General features: G+C 43.4%; 2 long non-coding RNA genes across 2 annotated transcripts; both read right to left on the bottom strand.

Moving 5' to 3' along the window:
- Positions 1-1,551: 1,551 nt before the first annotated feature.
- LOC146178578 (uncharacterized) lies at positions 1,552-3,451 on the bottom strand. The gene is made up of 3 exons (XR_014700874.1): positions 3,317-3,451; positions 2,223-2,401; positions 1,552-1,753 (listed from the first exon to the last, which is right to left on the bottom strand). It is a non-coding gene; the product is annotated as an uncharacterized LOC146178578 (long non-coding RNA).
- A 10,480-nt stretch (positions 3,452-13,931) lies between these two features.
- On the bottom strand, positions 13,932-16,727 carry LOC146178579 (uncharacterized). The gene is made up of 3 exons (XR_014700617.1): positions 16,629-16,727; positions 15,526-15,709; positions 13,932-14,148 (listed from the first exon to the last, which is right to left on the bottom strand). It is a non-coding gene; the product is annotated as an uncharacterized LOC146178579 (long non-coding RNA).
- Between the last annotated feature and the right edge of the window lie 881 nt (positions 16,728-17,608).

Raw genomic sequence — 17,608 nt, forward strand, 5'->3', positions numbered from 1 at the left:
CGGAAATCCAGCGTCAGCGGCCATCCGCCGTCGTTGGCGTTGAGCGCGGAGAATCCCGGGTATAGCGCTGAAAGGTAGTAGTTGGCACCTGACATGGCTGAGCACTGACTGGACCAGAGCTTTTGGAGCCTACCAGTTCCAGTTGGGAAACTTCGCTTCAAAAAGTGACCGGCTTTAGTACTCAATATTCGGTTGTCTGAATTGTCGCGCCATCTAGAAGCGGTCAATAAAAGCTTTCGGTTATCTCCGTCATTGTTATTTTTTTACTTTATTTACCAGTAGGGCTGGTATTCTCAAGTATTTTTGCTACTGCAACACTTGAACATATTTTATTTTCCCGGTGATCGTGCATTTATAAACAATCTGAAAAATAGCAATTTAGCCACAGTTTCCTTTAATGCCCACTGGCGCCGCCGCAATTAGTAAACACCCGAATTTTGACCAATAAAAACCACCTTTTTTGATACATAGGACCTATGGGAATTTTCGCAACTGGTAAAATTAAAGATCTCTGGACTGGACGTAGGGTTGCCTGACGTTACGTTTGGCGGGAGTACCAATTATTCGGGCCTCTTCTTAGAATTGGAGGCTGATATCAGAATAAGCCTCTCAGGACCCTTGCATTGAGTCAGGCACATTCATATGGCTTGGTTGAAACAGAGCTTTATACGCGGGGTGGTAGCCAACGATGTCACTTAATACCCTTAAAGACGAAGCTTAAGGGTCCCTCATGAGTTTTCAAGTTAAATCGCATTTCACGGTTTTCTGCCTAATTTCCTGCTACCCTTTATTTCGTCACTGTTACGTTTGACGGGGGCAAAGCCGCTTTGGCAGCGAAGAACCACGCGTCATTTCCTCACTTCTCCTTTGTCCGCTTTGTACGATACTAGGTATATTTTTTTCCCATCACAACGCCCACGAGGAATTTCTTGAGAACCGGCCTTCAAAGCTATCAAGTACAAAAAAAAAAGAGAGAGAGGGGGGGGGGGGGTGGCCTTGGTCTGTAATCTTTGTGGGAACAGAATAGTAGTGTGGAGTAAAATGCAGGCAAACTTGTCCGGGAGCACCAGGGACCCAAATGGTGAAAATAAGTGAATTTCAGTTCATATATTGTCTGTGGCTAGCTTAATGCAGAGATAATCAGAGATTGCTGGAAGGCTTGTCTCTTGCAATGGACGGGACCCGGCGGATGATAATGCGGCTATGAGGCCTTTCTAAGTTCTTTATTTCTAAGTTTGGTTTGGTTTATAAGGTTTAAAGTCCCAGGAGACTCAGGTAATAACAAAATCCATAGTCAAAGACATATATTATGGTGAGGCTACCAAAAAAATATAAAATAATATGCCTCTCCGGAAATTTCCACCACCTGTGGTTCTTTAACGTGAACTGAAATCGCACTGTGACCTTGCTTTTTGCCTCCATTGAAAAGCGGCCGCCGTGGCCGAGGTTTGTTCCGGCCACATCCTTGGGCACAGCAATCGAGTGCTCTAACCCCTGCTCCACCGCGGCGCGTCAATTTTTGAGTTTTGAGTGAGTAGGGAGCAGCCGAAATTAACTGGTTAAAGCTTCTTTATTTCAGAATCGAATTCCAAGGTCGAAGAAAGACTTGTGGTTAAAACAGCGTACAGGACAGCTCAGGCGGATAAGGCTGGAACGAGGATGAAAGTATTGCGTTGGACGAGGCATTTCTTTCAGCGTGCCGGCGGCAGTCACCAGATGCGTCAGAGTTTCCGACTTGTTTCCGAGAAGTATCCTGGAATAAATGTGATCGCCCCGAGACAGGCACAAAACAAGAAATCACTTTTTTGGAGCATATGTCACAAGAAAATTGCCACTGTTACCATTTTAGCCCGTTTAGCGCTTGACACCTGTGAATGTGCAGAGGCGATAGCAGATAGAGAGTTTTAGCATATAGCGTTAGTATACAGTGCGACGACAAGCCGCCTGCATGGGCTCGAGGTCTGGCCTTTTGGGCCAACAACACGAGTACGCTGAGGCTGGTGGTAGCAGTGCACGCTAACGCTCCTCAAAAACTCTCTATAGCGCCAAACTAAATAGAGCATACATTTCTCAATACCGCTGGGTAAGGCCTAGCGCCATTATTTGCGCATTACAAATTTGGAATATCATAAGTCAATCTTTAACAAGTTACGCTCCGGTGTACATATAGCAATGAAGGGCCTGCTAGCTAGATTCTACAAGCGGTTCCGTAGTTGGCTTACCGTGAACTGACGCTGCGCTGTAGCGGCAGCATGAAGTTTCAGCGCCCGTAGTAGTAGGCGTGCGGGTAGTAGGCGCCGTAGTAGGCGGCGGGGTATCCGTAGCCGTAGTAACCGAGGTAGTACTGCGGCGCAGCCACAGTGGTCGAGATGGCCACGAGAGCCAGAACGACAAGGAGGATCTGCATAGAGAAGTATGCGGCACGTTTTCGCACGGTGCGAAGAAATATCTGCGAGCGCTTGGTGACTTATCCTTGTCTGCTGTGTACAAGAAAGCGTTGGTACGAAAGTAGGTTTTGTGCAACAAGTCAAGTGAGTCTTTAGAGATGCATACTAGGCTGAGTTAGCAATTAATATAATTCATCCTCGACAGGTTTATATTCTTTGTAGTGTCGTGAGCACACTTCTGGCGAATGTTCGCTGCCGTCGAAGTACGTCAGGTACTGTACAAAATTACAGCAGCAGAAAATACGAACCGTTGCAGTGAATTGCGATATTTCGAACACAGGTGATAAAGGGGCCTCTTGGGCAGGATGCGAGGAGTTCGCGATTGGTGCGGCGCGCAACACTGCACTAAGTGCTTCGGTTGGACAAATTCAAAATTTTGAGAGCCCATATAACTAACTAGAGTGTACACATCGACTCAAACAGTTATAATCCTTATGTAGATTGATACACTTGCCTTTTTGTTAAGGCTACGTATAGTTAAAGTATGGGAAAAACTTGCCACCGTCGTAAGCACATCTTTCAGACATACACCTTGTATCGGCGCTTTCTTCTACAACTCTTTCAATGGCTCTTGATTACATACCGGCTTCTTGGTTACAAGTGACATAGAGACCAAATTAATAAATACATAGTGACCAAATTATTGGCTGACACCGTTTTTAATAAGCGCCGCCAAACTAGTTATAAACGTACTTTCTTAAAATTTGGTAACTATAATAAACTAACTAGAGAATCGACTCTTCAAATTCCATTAGCCAGAAGCCACACTCCGTGCGGGATAAGAATTCCCCAATAAGTAATTGTGGAAGTCATAACCGTAAAGGCGACAACAGACGAAGAATACAAAAATGGGGTGCCTTCACACTCACCAGAAGCTTGATCATGTTGACCGGATTGGTGGTGCTCCGAACTGGTGCTCGAGAGAGGCTGTGGAGGGATCTGTGTGTCTCCTCTGCGACGGGATCTCCGTTATATACGGGTCCCCTCAAGGAGAAATCCCCCGTTCTTCGCGCCGCAGTGGCCCGGCCCGGGGTTGCGCAAAGAACGAACGAGAGAGCGCTTCTCTCCCGTACTACGTGCGATACGGAAAACAAAATCATAAATAAAACAGCTGGTAATGCAAAGAAGATGCACGCGTCTCGCGCGCGCGCGCGTACAGTCCGTCACTCATTCGCTCACTCAGACCACCGCTTCCGTTTTCTTGATCTTTTGGCCGCGCACACTTAATTCTACGCCTTCATCTCGGGAAGGTGCGAATGTCGGGAAAGAGAGGGCTTTCCATCACCCCCAGCGACGAGCTAACCAAGTGTACCGTGTTTACCCCCTTATAACTGCCTTCTATATGCTTTATTTCTTTCTTCCCTGAGCGAGGAACAGACCTGGAGGGCCTAATAAACGCAAAAAATTATGTTGGTCATTAACCATTGAAACTTTTAGCTTGCCAGTGTTAATCAGTATGTAATTCTCATAATGGGCTGTTCACAAGAATTTTCTCCAAAAGCAGTTGTAGCTGTACGTTTAAAGCTTTTTTTTTTTTTTTTTTTTTTATCTGTGACATTTAGGCATGCTCTGCTACCGGTATATGTATACGCCTTCAGGAGGATGCAACCCCTTATGGGTCACTTTCTGTTACACACATGTGTGACAAATTACATATTTAACTTAAGAAATAATAATCCCGTAATGAAACCATGCAAAATTATGCGTCAGTATGATGCTGGTAGGAGGAGCTTGATTTATACGCAGGGATCAACCTAAGAGGTTTCTTCTAAAGGCACCCGTATCTGTATATTGTTTTTGAAAGGGTAACTAATTAGTGGCGAAATAATAGTTTCTAATTTTGAGTGACATGTTAAATTGTCATAAATGACAGGTGTGCATTTTAATGTAGCCAGAATCTGAACAGCACACCTCTCCCCTACGAATTACTTGTTTAAGCGGCCGCGCAGGCAGCACTACATTTGAAAAGCGTTCAGTCTTTATCGGCTACTGGTAAAGACTTAAGAACGCCGTCTAAATGAGATTTTCTCTCGTTATATAAGTTTATTTATATTATTTATATTAATGTTATGCGTCAGCAAGGTATATCCTACGTGATGACCTCTGCAACTACTGCGCAAGGAACTAAATCTTAAAAAGCACTAGTATGTTCGTGGGCTCAATGCTTGAGATTATGTGGTTCGTCATCCTAGGGTGCAGTTAGTGTGATAGGCTCTGGAGTAAATAACTTAAAGCAGATGCAAAAGTATGTTGGGAATTAAAAATGTGGCCGGCAAGGTTGCACAGATTGGGGATCTCATAGGTTAGGCTTTTAAGAGTACAATGCGATTGCGTTACACCGGGTCCCGTTCGCAGCTCAAATTTGCTATAGGACTAGCCTTATTTATCTTCTGCAAAACGAGCCTTCGTTGCCAATGGATAGTTTGACCATTTCGCAATCCAAAGGTCCTAGATTCGATTGCCCCACCATTGAGATACCCGCATTCTTTGTGGTCAACTACTCTCTTTTGGTAACAGGATGATGCAGGATTTTCTTTGGCGTGAATTCGAAAATATTTTACCTGCTTCTGAATTTCACTTTTTCATCGGGATTTCTCGCTTACGACGAACGACGCCGAGGACGAATTCTCTGTGATACTAGACACTTAAGACTGTCGCATCAATACGCTGCAAGCTTAGAACGCGAAAATGTTTAATTGTCTTTATTACAATCACGCCTTTTGATGCCTATTGAAACTGCTTGGAAATGGCCGCCTTCAACTTGTTAGCTTAGTCTTTTTGCTCTTGACGTAACACAGAAAGAGACAAGTGCAGTAACTTTCGTTATTTGCAGACGATTGCATTATTTATACTAATGTTAATTCAGTTGAAGATCAAGTTAAGCTTAATGGTTACCTGCTCAACATTAGCGAATGGTGTAGAAAGTGGCAAATGTCTTTAAACCCCAGTAAAACAGTATGTATGACAATCATACACAAACATCAGCCACTCGAATTTGACTACTCATTACAAGAAAACAAACTTAATCGAGTAACAGAATATACATACCTGGGAGTGACAATTACTTCAGACCTGCGTTGGAACACTCACGTACATAACATTGTTGCTAGAGCAAATAAAAGATTAGGATTCATTAGGCGGTCACTTAAGCATGCTACACAGGATACTAAACTTACGGCTTATAAGATGCTCGTACGCCCGATAATAGAATATGCGTGTGAGGTGTGGGATCCCTACACTCAAACACTTGCAGCTGAACCGGAGCGAGTGCAGCGACGTGCACTTCGCTTTATCTATTCTCGCTTCCGAAGACAAGATCAGGTAACCCCACTTTACACTTTAGCGAACTTGCGCCCTTTTCAATGTCGCCGGAAACAAAAAAGACTCATTCTTTTCTATAAGATTATGAACAACATGGTACATATCGATAAGCAGCAATACATAAGCGAAACTACTTCACGTATCACTCGGGGTAAACATTGCAGACACGTAAAAGAACAAACGTTTTCTAAGCACTGCTACAAGCATTCCTTCTTCCTGTCCGCAGCGAAAGAATGGAACAGACTGCCAGAGAATGTGGTGCTCGCATCGGGTGTGGATGTGTTCTCTGCCGGAGTTCGTGATTGTTGGTATAGTGCCTGATATAATGCGCCTTGCATTTGTGTTGGGCATGGTGTTTTCACATTGTTTTCTGTTTCGTTGCAGCGATATTTTTGCGCATTTTTATTTGTTGCTTAGAGGTCCATTTTTGATATGTTAAAACTTGGCACCGACTGGATGGTGCTGGTGTTTTGTTTGTCGTGTTCCGCCTTTGTAATCTGTACCCTGTATCGCTCCTATCTTGGTCCTGACCGGACTGATAGTATCTCTAATAAATAAATAAAATAAATAAATACACACTGCGCGTTCTTCTAGTTATTACATGCAGTCAAAATACGTAATACAAAATAATGTTAGCTCATTAAGACTTTGCACGGAGATGAATCATCTTTCTTCGGTGTATAAACTTATAGACGCAGGAGTTCGAACATTTACACGAGGCTTCTCGGGATTTGGTTGAAAGGATCGATCAGATCTCTTCCGCAGTCGCATACCGGGCAAGCTGTACGGAGGGTGGGATCGTCCCTGAACAGTTGGAGGTTGTTGCCGGATGGAATATGTCCCCGTCCGTTACACGACAGACGTAATCAATCTTGGGAGTCATCTAGCCGAGGCCTTGATAGCATGTCAACGTATTGCTACGTGCGAGATGCATGACATCGTGTTTTTACAGCGATATCTTATATGGCGCGAGTTTCGTTGGAGATGCATAGTATTTTGATGCAAACAAACTGTCGTGGTCACCCGTCTAGCGTTGAAGACCGCTGAAGATACCATTTTTGATAGTGCTGATTAATTTGTGAAAGCTGAAGACCAGCATAGATAAAGAAAGTTGTGGCTGGAGTGTTTATACTCTGCGCAGGGTAAGGTCCGAGATCATTTTTCAATATTTGATTCTGCACCTGCGAATGCTAGACACCTGACCAGGGAAGACTTGCAACCGCAAGTAAATCGGCGGGTGTGGTTCGAACCCTGCTCCACCAGCATCCGAGGCGAATGCTCCGACAACGAAGCCAATGCCGTGATCAACAAAGATAATATCGGGATGGCGATGTCATTTCTTTATGCAGGCTTATTCAGTTTTATAAGTTTAGAGGGCCCTTTAATAGGGGAAAAGGATGTACGTGGCGGCCAGGGAAGGCTCCGAACATGTTATAGCGGTCGTCATTTTACCGTAAAGGATAGTGGAGTTTCCGCGAGTTTTAATTTTCTTGTTGTTCGTGTATTTCAGTCCGCATCGATTGTCCGAGCGCCGACTTCCGTAAAACGAGCAAGGTCAGCGTCTCACATTAGGTTCGATTTAGAAAGAGCGTACACATGCTTATTTGCCTACATCCTAGTACGTGAGATAGTGGATCCGCTTAGAAAGGCGGTCAAGAGAGAGATTACGCTGTCGAACGGTGTTGTTTACAACGAGACCAAAAAACAGAGACGTGATTCGTACTGCTACACTCATCTGCATTTTACTTCCCACGTTGAAAACGTCTGGTTATTAAATGTTATGAAGCGTATGGCGCAATCTGACTTACTTCGCAGGCCATCGCAGCGGATTCTGCGAAGGAGCTTGTCTGCACTCGGCGCTATATTTTCGCCTTCATCCACTTGCACATGCTGTCAAACGTTCGACCTTTTTTGCGGTTTGCACCAAGCGTATCTAACTGAAATTGGTTATAAGTGGTCCATTGGTATTTTGGAATTACATTTTGTTTATCAACACTTTTAGAGTGTGGTGAAATCGGCGAGGGCTTTTGCAACAAAGTTTCCCTGTTTGGTTGTTGGGTTACAGCTCGAAAACGACTCAGTTCTTGGGAATGCAAGGAATAGGTGCTTCAGCGCAGGCGCTTTGTGCGGCCAATTTTTGTTGGCCTGTGCTGGCAAACATTTTTAGTTCCCTCTTAGTTCGCAGTAAGTCCCCACGTTCCATCGGGTAAGAAATCAGCAATCCCCGCAGCCCACATACCTTATATAAAACAACAGAAGAGGCAACTGCAATATCCCCACAATCATGAGAAAAGTTTCCCTACTTTCACAACACATCTTTTTTCCTCCGAAAACGTAAACACAAGTCGGGAATCAACTTTCAACTCTTACATGACTAACAGTATAGTTGTGTCTTGATGATTATTTTTCTTTATTTTTTTTTGTGGCATGAAATTCCCTTTCACAACTATCCCCCCTCGTATATTACTACATTGGTTTAATCTGACCCCACCCGATGGTTCTCTTCCTGGGTACATTCTGTCCGTTTTTGTTTCCGCCTCACGCAGTTTCAACATTTCACAGCGTGAAAATAACTAGGTGGTCGTTCTAGCTTCAGATGATAATCTAATATCATCGTGTAAAGTGAAATCAGTCTTTACAGTTATCTTACTATTTTTTTTATTTGTTTTGTTGTGATAAGAAGGACCTCACATCGACTGCAAAAGCGACGCAGTACGCTCACTTGTTGCATTTAAAGTTGCCCAGTTTCATATCAATATGCGCTGTGGCTGATACACGCTCAGGAGAGGAACTAAAACATGGTGTATTTGACAAAGCTACTAACGCACAATTTATTTGTTCGCACTTTTATATATATATATATATATATATATATATATATATATATATATATATATATATATATATATATATATATATATATATATATATATATATATATATATATATATATATATATATATATATATATATGAATAATGCTCTAACTTCTTTCTCGGCAAGGCTGGGTGGGGCTGTAGGTAAAATATTTTGAGAAGAGCTTAGAGGAGAAATTATTGGAAAACTTATTGCCATAAGCCAACATTATGGGGGGACACTCAAGATCGGCATTTAAGGGTATCACGGGATAGCGTAGGCTGCCACCCCACACATGAAGTCCCATGGGTTCTGTCAGGTTCTCTCTTGCGTCGATGTTTTTTTTTTTCTTTTAAGGAAGGGGGGGGGGGATTCATTTTTTATTTCAACAGCTTACCTTGAAGCCTAAGGGGATTGCTTCTGAGCCGCATCGTTTCGTTTGTACTGCATCCCTAGTGCTGAAAACCTTTTCGAATTGAGGTTTTCAATGCTACCATCCAACATGGAGTACTGTTTTTTTTTTTTTTTTTCAAAAGTGCAGAGGTCAGGGGATTTGCTTCTGAGCCCCTTCGTATGGCTTGTAATGCATTTTCAGTGTTCCGAATATCTTGATGGTAAGAAGATGTTTTGTCCTACTCTCTCCAATGGGAAGGACCAAGCGCCATTGCACGGCTCAGAAGCAGACCCCTTGGGCTCTAAACTTTTGACAAAGGCTGTACTTCCATGAATACTGCAAGACACAGCTACGCAGCTTTGAAGCCGATCCCATGGAATCTAAAACTTTTCAAAAATGATGTACGTTGCAAACTGGCGTCATACGTTAAATTATGTCTCTATATTTGTGATACAGCAGACAAGTCACGTATTATTGCCCCTTATGTTTCCTTTGAGGATTTCTAATACTTGCCTCCTAAGAACGTGAAATTTTCCGCATTCTCAACTATAATACGTGAAAAGGCGTCTGGAGAAACCACAAATTTGTAGGAGCGCCTACGTTGTTTGTATTTTTCCTTTTTCGGAAATTTAGGGATGAGATTGAAAGAATATGAAAAAAAGTTTCGCTTCGAAATAGGGTGCGGCGAAGGAGTCATATATTTTGCGGAGTGAAAGTGGCCTCAACCCAAGTGCACGATTCTAAAAAGAGAGGCGAGGGCAAAGGATAGGAAACGAGGACATTTTGCCCGTGACATCGTTGTGCATGCCGTGGCTGTTTATTACACGCGGTGCTGCCCGTCCGTATGACTTCCAGGTCATGGTCGTATTCAACATGGTCGCTTGAATTCAGTATCCCTACTTTCTTCACAGCACTCTCAACAGTCGACCACCGCCTCTACCCTCTACAAGTTGTCGATATGTTCCAGTGGCTGACTGCATAAATGATGTCCTCACGAGACATGTACACGATAGCAGCAGGCTTCTTCACTTTTGCCATCTTGAACATGTAATACGTTTATTTTGCAAAATTATCACAGCTGTAACTTTATTTAGTAAAGTTTAGTAAAGCATGAAATCAAACAGTGCGTTTTTCTTTCTTTGAAACCTACACGACGAAATCCCGTTTGGCCCGGAGGATGCACTTCAAGAACAATGACGCCGACCAGTAAAAAACATCTTTGACGTCGACGTTTCGGCGCCAAGAACAGGGCCTTGTTCAACCACGTTGTTTTTGTAAACCGCAGTGGTACTTTTTCTTTTAGACTGATTTACTGCATCACTCACCAAAAGTATCATTTCCCTTGTCTACCTCATCACTCACCAAAATTATCATTTCCCTTGTCTACCCTTTAAGGTAGACAAGGGAAATGATACTTTTGGTGAGTGATGCAGTAAATCAGTCTAAAAGAAAAAGTACCACTGCGGTTTACAAAAACAACGGGGTTGAACAAGGCACTCGAATCCCGGACTCGGCGGCAGCTTTTCGATGGAGACGAACCCCAGGTGGTCGAAATTTCCGGAGTCCTCCACTACGGCGTCTCTCATAGCCTGAGTTGCTTTGGGACGTTAAACCTCACAAACCAACCAACTTTGTCTACCTCTGTATTGTGCGAATATATTTTTGTCTCACACTGCTCTACAATCTATAGTATATAACATATCCTCGGTAGCATCCTCACCTTCGGCTTGCAAGGTTTCACAGAGCATTGGGTTGCTATTCACCGTTTCCGTGTCTTGCACATTGCCACATAAAGAACCCTCTGCAACGTCAACCTGACATTAGAGAGTTTTCGCAGAACGGAGGCGTACTAACGGAGATGTATACCGGCTTTGCTGACGCCTCCTGCACACGCCAATTTACCCGGGTGTGCTAAAGGTCTGTATTGAAACCTGAAAGGAGTATGGTCCAAAACAACGAAACACTGAACCATTCTTTTCTCCACTCACTTGACTACTACCCCCGCTTTGCGTTATTTTTCGCAGTTCTGAAGGTTCATATATAGTCAGCTTCTGTCGAAATGTGCAATAAATTACAATTTTTAAACGCTGCTCGAAAATTTGCTTCTAAAGCACGCAAGCAGCAGTAAGATCTCAAGAGAATTGACACGCAAGGATTTTGTTTTAGTATGCATATAAACACTTAAAAGAATTCATGAGTTTCAACGTTCAACTCGTGTATACGGGTGCAGTACGCGTCTTCAGCAATAAGCACTCGGCATAGTATTTAATAATTAACTTGTTTATTTGTACCTCACATGTCACGAAGAGCAAGGTAGACTAAGGGAGCATAACAAAGAAAAAGAATGTATAGAAACTAATAAAGACAACCATCGATAATACAGCACAAATCAAATGAACGAAAAAACAACTTCTAAAGGTATAGGAGTATGTCTATAAGTTGGCGAAAGAACATGAAGTTTATCATTAAGCTGGTAAAAAAAAAAAAAAAAAAGCTCTAAGGTCAATTACAAAACTCTTTGATGCCAAGTTTGAGCGCAAATATTTAAGCGTTTTGGTGACATACTGAGACAAACAAAATGTGAGAGATGCATGTATGTATGCGCAGTTACAAATCACTATTTATTTTTCTCACGAACCAAAGATAATTTTTCAGAAGAGAAGAGCCATGACTGAGCGGCGCAGAGCTCGCAGCTCTTCCTCTTCAGAGCTCGATTGTGGCTCTTCTTCCTCTGCTTCTGAGAAATTCTACGTGGTTTGTGTCTCTCTCGTGGCTTGTGACTCATAACGCTCTTTCGCTTGGTTACCCTGGTAACAGCACTAACAGCGAAGCGGCTCAACCTTCGAAGTCAAGCGTGGCTCTGAGGAAATGGGGCCATCAGGCACAAGCGAGACAACAGTGTAACAGAGAACCACATTTAGAACAAAATTATACAAATTAATGCATACAGAGGTACTTTCCGAACTCTTCATGATCATAAGATAGAATACGGCCGTAGGACGATCATTCCAAACTTTAAACGATGTAGGTAATGCAGATGAATTATGTGAAATAGTTTTTTTTTTTTTTTCATATCTAGGGCTAAAGCAGAGATGATTATGAAAACGTCATAAAAAGCAAGGGTGTGAGTACATGAGGCAAAAACGATGTGCATTTATCAACTAAGCATGGAAGTGACGCTAAACAGCAGCTGCAGATTTTTATTGCATTTCAGCTAGATAACAATGGCAAGGGGACAGTAGTTGATAAAAATCTTCCGGGAAGGTTTATTTTGAATTGATTCAAGCATTACAATGAGACACTTTTCATGGCTAGACGATATGCATGGGACAAGTCTACCTGTGGAAGAACAAGTGTTAGAAATACTAATTTGTAAGATGAGAAAGGCCAGTTTCACAGATTTCCGTGTATTAAAATCAAATGTCCTCGATGCTTAGGTACAGACTGGTGAAATAAGACAGAAACACGAAAGATTCCGTGCTAAACAAATTCCAAGATTTTCGTGCGAGATAGCTCGAAACTGAGAGGTGTCAGCTATAAATAGTTTGACTTTGTTCATAGGGCTTAACGTCCCAAAGTGACTCAAGACACAAAGGACACCCTAGTGTGAGGTCCGGAAATTTTCACCATCCTGGGATTTTAATGCGCCCTGACATTCCACGGTACACGGGTACCTTGCTTTCCGCCACCATAGACAAGCGGCCGCCGCGACCAGGATTAGATCCCGCGTGTTTGCTCTCAGCGGTCGAGTACCCTAGCCACCAAGCCATAGCAGCGGGCGTGTTGTGTACAGAGTAGTTCAAGTTGTAGTTATGTTCGCGGACAAAATTATTGATTTACATATAGTGGAGTATAGATAGATGTACCAATTTCTCACACCATTCACTATAGCGTTAAGAGCGTTTTCTCAGGAGGTCAGTTTCTAAATGTGGTATTACGGCAAAGAGCGCAGTCAGCTCGACAAGACGTACAAGTAAGTGTCCATTTTTGGTCAAGTCCACTTGTCGAAAATTTGGCTCGGTTTGTGAACAGAAGCTTCCCTTCAACCTTTGTTCAGTGCCCTTTCACGCTGTATAGTCATCTTCGTTCCCTCGTTCTACCCTGGACCCTGAAAAGTATTTGCAATTTTTTTGTGAAGCCATATCTAATTGGGTTTCTGGGATGGCAGCTGTGGCAGCGATTCACCCAGTGAGCACTATTACAACCCAGGCTACAAGCAGCAAAAGTTTCTTACGAATTTACCTAGTCCATGCGTAGAAATCTGCTCAGTTCAGCGTAATTTACATCAGCCATGTATTAGAGACATTCCGCCTTAACTGCTACTACCAGTGTCACTACGATCGCTAAAGGTTAGAGGCACTATACACTAACTTTTGGCAATGCCACTGCTCAGCCCACTTTGGTTTATCCTAATGTCGATGCCACGGTAACACTCAATTCGCTCCCTTTAAAGGTGTGGAGTGGTGGGCGACACAAAATATCATAGGACAGCGCTAAAAACGAGGATGGAGGGAAGATAACAGGCCACAAGCGCTAACAGTTGTTTAGTTGCAATAGTCCTTGTGGCGTGTGCTCTTCTCTCCATCCTCGTTTTTGGCCCTAAGACGTTTGCCATTACGCGTCACTTCCGTTCCTGTTTCCGTCATAATTGACTTTTGAATGAAGTTCTAATCGCTTTTCCACACGGTTAAATTTATTTTTTACGACATATTGCCTCCAACTACGCTACATAAAAACCACGAAGTGATGGATACCATGCTGATAGCTTCCTCAATGCTGACGCACATGTTTTTTAGCATATACCACAACCCCCATGCATGGTAGTCTAGTAAGATTACTGTCTAATACACTCATTCCCTGCTTTGTTCGAAATGCACGCCATATCCGACAGCACAAATGATGAAGACGTAAGCAATAGGTTAGAATGACTTTATTTCAGCCCCGAATCCCCCGCCCGAAGAAAGGACCCGCTGTTAGAGCAGTGGATTTCATTGGTTCTCTGCAGGTCAGGTCAGGCGAACAGGTGCCGCCTTTGGCGTAACAAGCTGAAGTGACGAGGTATTTCTTCCGGGGGATCAGCGACCGTGAATGTGTGCGTCAGCCATTCCGAAGCGGTTTCGAGGAATTCTCCTGAAAAGAGATCAGCACAATGGAACATCAGACACAATGTCTCGGTTGTACTGCACAATTGTTCTGCTCGTAGACAGTGTTGCCTTTTTCTCTTAATGCCTAGTTAGCACTAAAGATAATTTCACATACCTGTACTGCATTTACGCCCTCCAAATATAAATGCAATATCCGTAAAGGCCTTATTATACAGAAAATGTGGTGTGGTTGGTGTCAGCGTTGTCGGCGTGTTAGCGGCAAATCACGGACATTGGTCAGGCAGAACAATGATTGACCGGCGGGTTGATGCGCTATGAGGTCACGTGGCATGGCAGGAGCTGCCGGATCCTTGGATACTTAAGGAGCTAAGCTACTCCTAGCCCACTCAAGCACGTTCGTACCGATTGCTTTAGCTTTAACCAATTCATTATGCTTTAAGCATACATATATATATAACATACCTTGACGTGCATGGCTCTATAGCTATGCTGGGTACCTTTTGATAAATTTGTAACTCATGACTGCATGTTAATGAGTATGTATGAGAAGATAGATGCATAAATTAAGAGGTTGGTGATTCAACGAGCCGCAAACGTTTTCGGCGGGGAAGCCGCAGATCGCGTCGTAAGCTTAATGGGGGAGCTGAAGTGACTTACCCCAACCCCCTCAATTTTTATTCTCCTAATAGGAACTACCGCAATGCCTGCACTCATAAAACTTCTCCACAGAGCCCCTAACGGAAGCAACTATTAAACCCTTTGCGAGGAAGAATAGAGCTCATCTGTTCGTAAACACTTGTTAGATTTATTTTGTAATGTCCGTCATCCAATGCTTAGTATACTTACACTAAACATGTTTACGCGCACATTTTTACTAATAGTGCTTAGCTATACTGACAGTTAAGGACAAAAACTTTGCAACGTTCCATACCCCTAACCAGTAACAGCAACACCGCTAAATGCGAGCATCTCCAAGCGAAAGCTGTTCGCTTACAATTCGTGCGTATGTTAGTAGTCTTGAAGGCAATTTAAACGATCTACACGATTTGAAGACTGAATGAGCGATGCCTATGAGACAAAAAAAAAAGAGTGTTGTTACGAGAAGCATCTTCTCTGCCAGTGCTTAGCGTCCGTAAACTGGTTAGCGTACATACTTGCACGCGTGGATTCGCTTGCGTCGCGTTATAGTCCCTGACGGGGTGTTGTCATGGGTTATGCGTAGTTATTCCCTCTCCACTGCGCAAGCATGCACGTCTTCTTGCTGATTTAACACCAATGTTCCAAGGTCATTTAGTGGCTCATATTCCGATCAAGCTCTCTCCTTACTAGTTCTAAGGGGCATTTTCAAAGGGCCTTGCTCCTGGGCAGCCTGAGTGAGTTTCCCGCGTCCTGCTTCGCTCACCATGAACTGTCGCTGCTGTGCGCCTGTGACGCGTAGCTTAACGCCCGTAGTAGTAGTGCGGGTAGTAGGCGCCGTAATATGCGGAGTGGTACGGGTAGCCGTAGTACAGACCGTCCGCAATGTAGTACTGTGGCTTAGCCATAGTGTACGAGACGGCGGCAAGGGCCAGCACGGCGAGGAGGATCTGCGAAGAAAATCAAAAGTACCCCTCAATAAAAAGTACCGAACTTTGCAGTACCTTTGAATTAGGTTGTGTTGACTCGATTCTACCAACTAGTGAATCTTCCACGGAATTTATATGCACGCCTTAGCATGCTCCGTTTCCAGAAATTTGGATTATGCAAAGTAAAATTCGAAAGGCTTTTTCCTTTATCATGAGGCCTCGAAGACAGGCGTTAACAAGCAGGCTGTGGATTTTTTACTTTTGAAGTTTCACTTGCATTATATATACAGCACAAAATTCAGCTCAATAAACGCATGCTTAGGTTGTTCGCCATCCCGACTCCTGTGAGAGTTTTACTTTCCCTTATTTATGTCAAAAAATAGCGAAGACCCCGAATATGGCGCGCACTCTGACAAATACCGAAAAGCGCCCATTGTGCAATGCTCTAGAAAATTTCCTTCGACAATTCGCCGACAGGTCTTTCATTGCCATATCTCCCAAGAACTACTGTAGAGACTGACGCAGTAAGTCGAGCTCTCGTTCAGTCGTACGTGCTTCCTAGCTAGTTGCCTTATAGAACAAAATAGGAACTCAGCCAACACATTCTACTAAGCACTCAGTTTACATGCAAGCGGAAGCTTCTGACATCAATAGCGATTATTTTTTAACCACTTGGACAGTATATTCGACCTCTCTTCAACCTTGGCTAAACTTGTGTAGAGAAATCGGACAATAACCAATAGCACTTAAAAGTATCGTCAACCTTCTAATCTCTTACTCGCATTCACAGCCGTTAAATTTTTGAGAAGGTAAGCATGTGGCACACTGCAATCTTCTAGAGTGAAATTATAGACAATATAAACTATCAATTACGCTTGCAAAAGAAGCCACGTAGAAAAAGAAAGAAAAAAGAAAAGCGAAGGTGACCCCATATACTAACCAGAACCTTGATCATGGTGACTTAGTCGGAGGCGCTCCGAGACTGCTGCTCGAGAGAAGTACTCTGGAAAGATGTGTGAATCTCGGCTGCTCCACGTTTTCCGTTATATACCACCGCCTCCAAGGAGAAATCCAGCATTCGTACACGCTGCTGTGGCCCGCCCTAAAGTTGCGCAAAAAAAAAAAAAAAAAAGCGTGCTCACGCGTGGTGCGTACCTCCGACATTAAAATCCACGAGAACGCGACGAAGTCGCAAGCGCGCCCGTAAGCACTCTTTCTGCCCTCTCCCTCCCTCACTCTCTCTCTCACTTTACTCATTCCGCCTCTTTCTCGTTTTCTTGACATTTTGTTACCCTGGCCCTCTTTTTCTGGAAGCAGAGGTAAATGCAGAAGTACTCACCGACCGTTGCGACACTAAAAACGCCACATGTAAAATTCTTTGCAACCATAATTCTGCAATTTTGTGTCAGAGCTTTGTCCGTGCTTCATGAGGTAAAAATAGGAAATTAACTTGCAGACAGGGTGCGCTTTCATCATGCTACTGAACCAGTGTATGAACATTAGACCGATAACGATGTATTATTCTGATATTTGACTATCAAACTGCACTCTAGAAAAATTTGTCATAACGTTCAAGGCATTGACGTCGGCGCTTTAAGTTTTGCTCCCTTGATGGAGCGGCCTCTTCAGTCCTGAATGAACTGGAGCCACATCATCTCCCTTGTCTGGCCGACAAGACAACGCTGATCATCTAGGCTGAGGCTTCACAGCTGAGGCTTCACTGTTCTTCTGTTAAAAGTATCTGGTGGTTATGGTATCATGTAGTCCCTTTAATACCCACATCAGATGTTGCAGGGTGTTTGTCACGTTACAGAATGGGCATTCATATCTGTAGATGGTAGGCGAGATCTTTTGTACTAAGGTGCCGTAAACGTGACTGTTGGTTTGGATTTTTCAGACGGTGACTGCTTCTTCTCTGCT

Source organism: Amblyomma maculatum, chromosome 9, assembly GCF_055883805.1.
Source record: "Amblyomma maculatum isolate TAMU_Amacu chromosome 9, ASM5588380v1, whole genome shotgun sequence".
NCBI lineage: Eukaryota > Metazoa > Arthropoda > Arachnida > Ixodida > Ixodidae > Amblyomma > Amblyomma maculatum.